The 11,703-nt window shown below is 42.6% G+C and overlaps 1 protein-coding gene across 1 annotated transcript in view; it reads right to left on the bottom strand.

The window, feature by feature from the left end:
* The window catches only part of raph1a (Ras association (RalGDS/AF-6) and pleckstrin homology domains 1a), a 44,960-nt gene that overhangs the window by 25,011 nt on the left and 8,246 nt on the right, over positions 1-11,703 (bottom strand). The window contains exon 2 of the mRNA XM_031873453.1: positions 2,025-2,091. The gene's annotated coding sequence lies outside the window, so the exon portion shown is untranslated. The remainder of the gene's footprint in view (positions 1-2,024; positions 2,092-11,703) is intronic.

The raw sequence follows: 11,703 nt of genomic DNA, 5'->3' as shown, positions 1-11,703 counted from the left end.
ACACACACACACACACACACACACACACACACACACACACACACACATTAGGTTTCTGAAAAAGCTGTCTGATCTTCACAGAAAAACCAACATTCCCAACCGAGTGTTCCCAAAGACGTAACGTGGAATCAACATTATTCGTGGTGCCCATCTGACTTTCATTCCTGCTACTGTTTCAATAGCATTGAATAGACTTTTAATGATGGTAGTTCCACTTTAAGATAAACCTCTTTCAGCAATACTAAATCATCTAAAAGCATTGGAAGCATCATTTGTCCTGATGTGGCAGATTTAATTATATTTTGAACACTACCAAAACAGCTTGTTAGCATAATAATAGTTTCTTACTAATACCATGTGGCAAAAGCAAACTGGCAAGCATGATTTATACAATATTTAATGCTGAGCATCTTTCTTGGTTTAAGAGCAAAAGACAGCAAAGAAGAACCCCCCCAACACACATGTCACTTTCCACTATTTACACCAATCCCCTTCAGGCTGTTACACAACACGACATGACTTCTGTCTGAAGTATCCAGGAATCCGTTCACGCTGGCCACAGATTTATAATCCTGGCTCTCCGGAGTTGGCTGTGGGGAAACAGAGACGTTCAGTTTTCCACGGATCTCAACGGTTGAAGAAACTCGAGCATAAAGAACACAGAAGCCCAAACGAGGCTGGGAGCGATTAATTGTCATCAAAGCCACCACGAGAACATATATTTTGGAAACCTCGACATAGCTTTCTAACCAACAGCTGAGCGCTGGCCTGACTGGTTTGATATGCTCGGACTGAGAGACAATAAGTGAAAAACAGGACGTTAATAGTAAAATATGTTGTACTTTGGGTACACCTCAACTATGAACACTGGGATCAAAACACATTATGTCTGAACCAGATGTCAGCTAGAACTCTTCCAGACCCCAAAGACAAGTTTAAAAACATTACAGCCGAGGACTGAACCACTGGAAGTCCTGGTAATAGTAACAATCATAACATTTTGGAAACATTACCAATTACACTATATGGCCAAAAGCATGTGAACACTTGAATATTATACCCATACTTTCCATGATTGTTGAACATCTCTTTCCAAATTTACGGGCATTAATCTGCTGCTATGATGGCCTCAACTCTTCTGGTTTCAGACTTTCCACCACATTTTGGAACCTGCAAGCTGCAGAAATTAAGCCAATGGAACATCAGTAAGGTCGGCTCTGTTGGGTGATGAAGCCCCGTCCTAAGGTGTTGAATGGGGTTCAGGTCAGGGTCTGTGTAGGACAGGTAAGTTCATCCACAGCAAACTGGAAAAAACGTTTATTTTTGGAGGTAAATTCATGCTTGGGGGCATTGTGAACTAAAGCACACTATTGTCAAAAAATACGATTTTATATTGGATCATTAAGATTTGGAAAGGAAATGAGGAGGCCTAGCCCAAACCAACACAGACAGAAGTTCCCAAGAGCTCCACATACTTTTGGCCATATAGTGTGACAGAAACAACACTCGTACAGAGTATATGACTCTGTGAGGGGAACACGGAGAAACAATCAAGAAGAGACCATCAAATTGGCTAAAACTGCCAAAAGACATTTTGTCCTGTTTCTATTTGTTCCTGTTGCTCACTTCGAAAGCCTGCAATGATCGATTTTATTGATCCTAATTTCACTACAAAAACCTAAGAAAGGCGGCAGATGGCCGGAGGAAGATCCCCTGAAAGTTTTGAGTAAATATCACGATATGAAATGTGTGTTTTCTGTTGAAATAATGCAAACGTCAGAAGACAGTACTAATCGCCCATCTTTTAAGAGGTTACGTCTTCGTGTTTGTTTACATGACGTAACGAAACGCTCGCTCTTTGGCCATATCAATTAATAGTCTAATATCTGTTTGTTCTTTTAACTAATTCAATATAATCAAATTTAGAATATTCGTTGACAGTCCTAACACAAACCCAGCACCGAACTGTCCACATGTGACGGCGGGATATGAAACGATAAAGAGCCGTTTATCATGCTGTTTACCTTTGGTCTGCTAACTCAGCTCAGTCCAGCTCCAACAGAGCAGAGAGTGGAGAGGAATTCAATCACCCTGCAGACACACACAGAGAGAAACGTTATTATTACACCATCAGACTTCCTTTGGATGGACGGAGAAGCACTAAATAAAAATCACACTCCTCAACTGGCTTTGTTTAGGCTGATGCCTATATATTTGGGGATAGTTTTTGTTCACTTAGGGAAATATGCATAAATGTTCCCTCTTTGTGTGTCCAGTCGCCTAGCTTAGCACAAAGACTGGAAGCAAGGGGAAACTGTTAGCCTAGCTTCATCAAAGGAAACTCCAAGCACACACACACACACACACACACACACACACACACACACACACACACACACACACAAACACACACACACACACACACACACACACACACACACACACACACACACACACACACACACACACACACACACACACACACAGCAGCTGTCTACACAACACATGTACTGTCTACAGGTGGCACTAGTGTGTGTGTGTTTCTATCACGCTGAGCAGGCTGGATGTGTGTGACCTAAAAATAACTGAGAGGCACCAACATTTTAATACGCCGCTGCCGTAACATCTCTCTCTCTCTTATGTATACATACGTGTGTCTCGTCTCTCTTGACCCACTTCTCTCCTTCTCTCCTTCTTTTCCCTTTAACCCCCATTTGTATTACTCTCGCTCTTGATCTGGGTTTGCTGATTCGGCTGGAATTGATGACATTTCACCAAAATCATCACGGCTCATTATGTCAAGACTTCATCTTGTCAGATTCGCTTATGCTGTGGTTGAGTCTGACCTTTATCGGATATTTGTGTACAGGTAGTGTGAATGTAAAAATGAAGTGTGTGTGTGTGTGTGTTTGGGGGGTTGCATTGTGTTCTGTGTCACATGCATGTGTGCGTGTTCTTTTTTCACAAGCTAACCATGTCATACGAGTGCGAACATGTCACATGCACAATCAGGAGAATTACACAAACACTCCAATCCTGGCTTGCAAAAGGTCATTAGCAGTTCTCACATGATCGATAGCTGATGGTTGTAACAACAAGAACATTGTTGGGACAAAACACACACACACACACACACACACTTGTGTGCTCTCAACCGGTGCACTGATCATGGGTACATCGGTGCATCAAAGTCATTCACTGACTTCCCAGTGAAGAGACCATCTAAACCAGTCTAGTGATTCAAATCATCAACCACAAGCAGACTGAAACGTGCATCGCTATTTTACAAACAAAGCTATATAATATACATAAAATATACAATTTTGCAGTCGGGGTTGGTGAAGTTCTGCCGACTTTTCAAGTAGGAAATCCGACTTCGAGTAGTCGCTCCAGTGGAAATCTTTGACTGGGAATTCGTAAATTACGACTTCCCAGTTCAAATAAACGCACCATAAGACCAAGAGACCTAGAATGATGTAATAGCAACACATTAGCCTCAGACAGCTGGCATGGCTAGCTTACGTAGCACAAAACCGATCGCAGCAACAAAAAAAACAAAACATATCAAAGCTCAAAAAACTTCACAAGATCACTAAGAATTAGAAAGAAGAGTATTTATAAACTGGATAAAAGGTGCTCGTCTTGTTCACAGATGCATAACGATGTCAGCCGAGCTGCTATGGAACAATGTAAGTTTAATTCAACCGAATGTTTAACAAAAAACAACTGATGGCAGCTGAACAATTTGTTCTCACCACGATCCGTTAACGTGTCCTTCCTTGATGTGGCAACGTTCAGTTGGACTGATGTGGTTGTGACATACGACTTTGTGCTTCCATCTCATTTCAGGAATTAAAAAAAAAAAGAAAGTGATGTGTCATTTGAAATAGTTCCTCATCCCCGCTGTATTGCAACAGATTACTTCACTGGAAAGTATTAGGAAGAGTTAGCTAATAACACTGTGACAAAACAGCTCGTGGTTGACCATCTGTAAATAACTTGGAGATGACTGGTGGGCTGAATGTCTTTGATTAATCACATTCTCTTAGAGCGGTGAGTCTCTCCTAATGAACGTCATTGATTCAGAGTTTCCTCAACATCTTTCATCCCTTTTTGCCGGCTGACAATGCAGGCAGTGACAGGGACTCCAGTCCAGCAAAAAGTGCTCTGAAACACTACTGCTTTTGTCCACACGAGGTGCCACAATACACACAAAAGTTCCTCGTAGTGCCTTTTAATATCTGTATAAAAATCCTTACTAGGCTTCCTTCAACTTAAATGATTACGTATCTGATTTTGAGTTTTTTCATACCTTGAAAGATGTCTGTTTTACTTGCGAGGTCATCCTCTCCTGAGTGAATACTAACATCTGTGTGATGCTGACGCTCCGGTTCTGCTTTCAGGCCGGTTTATGACTCCTCCGTTGCCCAACAGGCCGCTTTAAAAAGGGTATTACAAAACAACATGGCCTGCCAAAACAGAGGCTTTAAAATTCTCAGATTGAAAACAATAGCTTTACCTCTCCAACATTTCACTCATAATGAGACTTGGAAATCTAATTCAAGGCTGCTGCTCAGTTAATAGTGTGTGTAATGCTAGTCTCCACACCAAATTATCAGAATAATTGGCAAACTGGGAAACATTTAATTGTAACAATAAAGACATTGTTTAGGACATTTCTAATGCATTGCTTCATGCTTCACTTAGTAGCAATCTGAGATCCACTCAGGTCATGGAAATGTGTCAGTAAGAAGTAAAACCAAGTTCCAGACGATGCTGAGAACAATGTCGGTATTGTTCGGTGAATTAGGGTTGAAGCTGGACGTAATGTCAAAGAGACGATTGGTGGTAAAAACAGAATAGACTCAGCAGAGGAAACTGAGCTGACACTTCAGAGGATGGCAAACCCCGACCAAAGGTTTGCCTTTTTAAAAATTCTCACAGCACATCAAGTATATGTTACTATACTCATCTAATGCAGTCCACACCTGATGAAGGAGGCTTTAAAATCAGACCCTTGCGAGTTCCTCACAACAGGAATTAACCACGAAAAGCCACATGATTCTACGAAAAACTAAAATGAGCAAGAATAAGTACTGCTGGCCATCCCACTGCAGGTCTACAAATCAATGTATGATGTACCATTATTCAGAACTAAAGGGAAAACATACAACTCCAAAGCCGTTTGAGAATTTGTGAAGAATCCTTTTAAAAATTCTTTAATATTTCTGGGGTTTCTTTTAGGTTCTTAGAGCATAAAATGTGTTTTTAAACTGAAATTGAATGTGCGTTGAGGGCAGGTTTAAACTAGTCACGTTGTAGTCTGGTGGTGCTCATACTGGGAACGTTCACTGAACACCACATAACTGGGAAATATGAGTTCATTTCAGCCTGGAGGACATGGACTCTGACTCTGTGTGTGAGTGGGTGGGTGGGTGGGTGTGTAAGAGCTTGTATTGCTATTTCTATGAGGACGAACTTTCAGTTTTCAACTGACATAGCGAGGACATTTCTGCATTGTGAGGACAACTTCAAAGGATTGTTATTATTATACGGTCAAGCTTTGATATAAAAATCAACGGTACAATATTTAATAAAAGATACTGCATAGGTCTTGGGAGTTGGGCAATGAAACAGAGATCTAGCCTGAATACATAGATGTATTCCTGCAGTCTCCCCTCCAGGCTGTGATCAGCGTTTTAAACAAGTTGGGTTTCAATGCTCGGGGTTAGGTTAAGATTGGGGTTAGACACTTAGCTGTGATAATTAAAGAAAGAGTTAGAGGCTAGGGAATGTATTATGCCAATGAGGGTCTTCACAAGTATAGAAAGGCAACGTGTGTGTATGTGTGAGATACTTGCAACTGAGAAGCTTAAGGCACTGGGTTTGGTAGATAAACCCCCCAACGCACCTATTTAGAACAGCTTGTCTCCCGACTGCAGACAGTTTAGTCTACAGCAGCTGAAGGCCACAGACATATAGAGACGGGCCGACGTCTTAAATCTAGTGCCACTCACTCCACAGCGTCTCTGGCGGAGGAAATCCCTGTGAACTGCATTCACAGCATGAGATGTCGATACTGAAGCAAGTTTGACGAAACTCTTGTGCGTTGCCAGTTCTTTAAAGAGCAACTAAACTAGTTTAGGCTTGAGTTTTGGGGGGCTAAGACATCTATCAGCACAATCCTTTTACCTCTTTCCTGTGGACGTGAAATTAAGCCATCTGCACATTACAAAATCTGCCGAATCAGTGTTAATGATCGATTATCTGCCGATAGCGATGCGCTTTCCTACACTGTACGACAGGCTAGTTAGCTAGCTAGCTTGCAATTGTAACAGAACATTCAAAGCACCACATGAAATGTTGGGCTTGGTCTACGATACTTTAACGTTAAGAATTTACAGTTTTTACATTACCGTTTGAGTTTACATGCATGTGTTTGCTACAGATTAGCATTCGAGCTAGCTATGTGTACGCTAGTACTGATTAGCTTCGTCTAATTGAAAGGGTAACGGCTACTCTTCACTATAACTCTACTCTCGCTGCAGTCGAGGGCAGTCGCTATGCATATTTATATATATTTATAACATAATATGTAGAGTTCAAATACTTTGCACAAAAATAAATAAATAGTGGACTTAAGCTGAAAAAGCGGGTTTGGAGTTTTAGTTACTCTTTAACAGGTCCAGAGGGAATCAAACCCTCAACCCTGCCAGAGTCAGTCTCTTGCTGCTGACCTGCAAGAGACAATTACATCCTGGTCTGCCTAGTAACCAGCTAACACACATAATACCAACCTACCTAGCACAGCGATACACACACACACAGGCGCGCACACACACACACCCTCGGGTTGAATCTGCAGTCTGCTTGTTTTATTGAAATGGGGCACAAGCTGCCAGCACTGGAGGGCAAGAAGTTCAGTGGTGCAGTGTGAAGTTCAGTGTTAATGTTGTAAATCAACATTATAAAAAATGGAAATTGAGACCTGCTCCTAGCTGAGATAGATTTAAATGATGTTTCAGTTCAACATTTTGTAATTGCCGAGTGTAGAACATCCACACAAAACATCAGGAAGAAAGTAGGTGTTCACACTGCAAGCGAGCGGCATTTCTTTCTTATCGAATCTGGCACAGAGGGCTGCTGGAACTACTGCTGACACACCAGCAGTGAGTAAATTATGATTAGAATAAATGCATTAAGAAATCAGTTTATCTTGATGTCAACTACAGCTGAAAATATTAGTTGACTGACAGAACAGTACAATTTTAATAGTAAATTCAATATTTGTCATTTTTAAAAGGAAAAATGACAAAACAATCTCTAGTTCCAGCTTTTCAAATGTTAATATGTTTGTTTTCTTCATCTTCTAAGACAGTAAATTCAATATTTTGGTCCGATAAAATGAGTAATTTAATTTGACTGATTAAAATGAAGAAAATAATCAGTAGATAAATCGATGCTGGCAACACAGCTTGGGCAAGGGCGGGGAACTTTAAGGCCTATCACGGGTCAGTGTGGTACCCCCCCCCTGCTGTGAGGATAGAGCCAAGTGGCACAGTTAAAGCATGCAACACCACCTCAGTGTGCACATCTACACACTGACATCTGATGGGTGGCTGCTGATTGTGACAACCTCCCTGAGTTTCTCAGAATGAACAACATGTAAAGACATTTCCTCATCAACGCCATTTGGACACAAGTGCTACCACGACTGCGCACACACACACATTTAACATTGCTGCAGTGGAGTCGGTCGCACTGCAGAACTGCCAGGAAGAATCACAGCACTCTGCTTTGCTGCTTTGACTTTGACACACACACACACACACACACTGGGTTAAACTACTGCTGAGGGGAGGAAGAGGAGCACGAAAGAGAAAGACAGCAAGACTGACAAGGTCGACTGCATCTGTATCCGGTGTACACACTAAAGGCAAAGAAGAACCTGTGTCCTGGTCTGACCATGTTATGGTCTGAATACATAAGCTCAACATTCATACTATTTTGCTCCATCACTCAGGCCACCCCAAGCATCTATTGTTTCAAACACAAGTTTTAAACAATCCCACAAAGAAACCTAAAAAAACAGATGAATTTTAGCTCCCATTTCACGACAGTGGTTGAAGAGTCCATTTTTCCTTCGACACACGCACAGTGACGCCCAGACTAAATGCCTCACAGTATGAGAAAAGCTAAAATTTCCACTTCAGTGTCTGTGCTCGGCTGAAATGGTTCCTGCCAGAAACAACATCTGCAGCAGGAACCAACGGCAGCCTTTTCAACACGAGAGAGCAACAGGAAAAGAGTCAACCAACAACGACAGAAAGTGTGTTCTTTTCATACATGCGCGTGTGTGACAGTCTGCATTCATTAGCTCAACACTGCAAGTAAGTCATCTCCACTGAGCTCTCGGCAGTAGAGCAAGACGAGAAGGAATAGACGAGTGATAACTGCTGAATAACCTGCTCAGACACATATAGCCATACATAGAAATGACACACAGAGTTATGGTGCTAATCACATAATGACAGAGCAGAGAATGAGCGACCGAGTCTGACTCAGCTAAAATAAAAAAAACATCGGACCGGCTCCAGTTCTAACAAGTCCTCGGCTAAGAAGGCCCAGCTTCACCTGCCATGAAGAATCAAACTAAGCCAACACATTATGCATTCAAGAAACGCAATGCGAGTCTATTTCATAACATGCGGGACGCTTCACTCATCTGTTGTGACATGAATTTAGATTTATCCAATGAATGCATTCAATTCAATGCATACCTGATCATTAGTGTCAATATATCTGCCGCTTGAATTTCTCTCATTGGGAGCCATTTAGGGTAATTTGTCTTGCTCAAGAACTCTTGGACATGTGGAGCTGGGTGTCAAATGGTTAATGGCAAACATTATAAACAACATTATAAAGTCACCTTCCTTGGTTCCCAACTTGTGAGTGGCAATCTTCTGACTGTTTTCTCAGTTGGAGAGAAACATCCAAGCCAATTGCCCCTACGCTACGTCCCGCCCCTCAAACGCAGACTTGCCAATCAAAGCGTAGCATCGGCCAGCTCTCAAGCAATCGCTTTAGATTTGCTTCATTATCATGCTGGTTTGGAAGATTTTGAAAAGTGGAACTAGCATTAGCAGAGTACGTTTGAACATCATTAATGAGCATTAGCACTTCAATGCTACACTAGCCACTGAAGGTATACATATGCTCCTTTGCGTTTTAAGGATTGTAACAGTGAATAAAGACCTACTCGGCTTTACAGCAACAGTGTTCTTCCTTAACTTCATTGTCTTCTGTAGCATAGATAGCAAAGCTTAGAGAAAGATATTACCATGCAAGCATGGACCCACTCTATCGGAGCTGCTGGAAATATGTGCATATGCACTTGGCCAGCTCAACACAGGAAGAAGAAACATGCATTGGATGGAAAGTACTGTTTCTTTAACAGAGTAGAAATGTTTTGGGCGGACTGTTTCTTGCTGAACGACACCTACACAGCAATTACTGAAGTGGGCGAGCTTATTCCTCATTCACTTTCCATCCACACATTTTTCCAAAACCAGACGGAGGATTTGAGCCGGCGAGCCCTCTATCAACCACACTTGATACTTGTGCAGGTATTGCGTCATCAATTTCCCCACAATAAAATGCCCAATTACGTACGGTGAGTCCTGTATCTGAGGTGGTTGCAATGAGCGGTGGTGGAGGTCTGCACCATGAACCACAGCTGATCTAGTCATGCACTCTCTCCACGCAGACAGCAGAGAGAGCCTCAGTATCTGCATGCACACTATTTAGATTCACACTGAGACAAACGTCTGCAAACAGACAGGAGGCTCACATACTTTCCATCTCTACTGGAGAGCCGTCTGGATATAGGAGGTGGCTGTGGTTTTGGACCGTGTGTTTTCACGTATGGAAGAGTCAGCGCAGAGAAACAGTAGCCGTTCCAGGCCTACAACGAGCCATGACATTAACACACACATCCAACCACACACGCAGGTTCGATGCCCGGCTTTTTTCTCTCTTAGTAGGAGCAATGGAAACCAGAACGGCCAACGGACACCCACACACGCGCTCACAACTTACTGTGTTAACAGTTACGTCAAACGGGGCCAACCGACCAACCGACAAACCCCAAACACACTCTGGCTGTGTGCACACACTTTATAATAACATCATCTCCTTCAAACATCACCGACACACACTCTCAGGGTATAATTAGCTGCTTCTGTGACTTGTTTTACTGCTTAGTACCAGGATGTAGAGGCTAACTGATGGCTAACATCGCTCTTTCCAACTGTCATGTTCTGTTTGGGTGTGTCCATGTTTGGCTTTGGATAAGCTTTTATCAACACGATATGAGAACTCAGCAGGTACCATTTCTGAGGCCGATATTGAGAGTTGAGTTGATGATCGTATATCGACAGTATTCGTTTTTGAACATAAACATAGCATAAACAGACAAAACAATAAATCCCCTGTACTTCAACGCAACAGTCACTAACATAAGCTGTTAGCTCCGAATATGTTGTTCACAATGTAGCTTTATCAGGGAAGTGTTCTATAGTCAGTGTGACGCTGTTAGTCACCTGATCCCCGGTGAGAAACCCTTTCTTTTTATTGTCATATACATATACACGAAATTTGACCCATCCCTGTATTTAGGGAGCAGTGGGCTGCCAATGACAGGCGCCCGGGGAGCCAGGGGTTCAGTGTCTTGCTCAGGGGACACCGACACGTGGCACGTCCCAGTCGAGGATCGAACCGTTGACCAGACAACCCTCTTAAGCCAGTGAGCCACGGTCGCCCCCGTATGTACAGTACTGGAAAAAAGGAGAACCGTAACGTTGTCTGCACTTTGGCATCGACTTGGTACCAAAGTATCAGTTCTTGTGATGTAAATTAACGTTTCCTGAATTTTGGAAATTAAAAAGGTAGGGTTGGTAATCTTGAGAAACTAGCAAGATTACGCTAGATTTTAAAAAATCATCTCATCTCAACTCTTTTCCAATAAAAGTAGCCAGCAGCACTAGCACCAAAATGAGCTTAATCTCGTAAGAAAGTTGCGAAGACGGCAACACCTCCAAAGCCACTCCCCCAAAAATGATCATTATATGAACGTAAACAGCAAACATGGCTGTTCACAGTGGTTAAGATAGCAACTTATGTAACATGCAAGCAGGCAGGTAGACAGCCAGGTAATACTTGGATGAAATGATTGGATGGGCATTTGATTTATTGATTGCTGTCAGGATGTAATGAGCATTTACCAACCCTGCCTTTAAGTAACACAATAGCTTTTCTTCCAACACTTCCAAAAGCAGACTGTTTCATGGAAAGTCCGAACTTTTAATAGAGAAAGAAACAGCATCCGTTCAACACAGTCAGAACGACAGTCCTGATTCCCAGCTGCACAGCCTGCCCCTGGATCTCCACGAGGGTCGAGAGACATAGACACACAGAGGGAGAGAGAGAGCGACAGAGGGAGATAGAGAGAGAGAGACAGAGGGAGAGAGAGAGAGAGACAGAGGGAGAGAGAGAGACAGAGAGACAGAGGGAGAGAGAGAGAGAGGGAGAGAGAGAGAGACAGAGGGAGAGAGAGAGCGACAGAGGGAGAGAGAGAGAGACAGAGGGAGAGAGAGAGCGACAGAGGGAGAGGGAGAGAGAGAGAGAGAGAGAGAGAGAGAGAGA

This window comes from Anarrhichthys ocellatus, unplaced genomic scaffold, assembly GCF_004355925.1.
Source record: "Anarrhichthys ocellatus isolate YVR2014 unplaced genomic scaffold, GSC_Weel_1.0 scaffold71, whole genome shotgun sequence".
NCBI classification, from domain to species: Eukaryota; Metazoa; Chordata; class Actinopteri; order Perciformes; family Anarhichadidae; genus Anarrhichthys; species Anarrhichthys ocellatus.
Note: the sequence above shows the minus strand (reverse complement) of the source record. Positions and strands in the feature narration are given on the sequence as shown.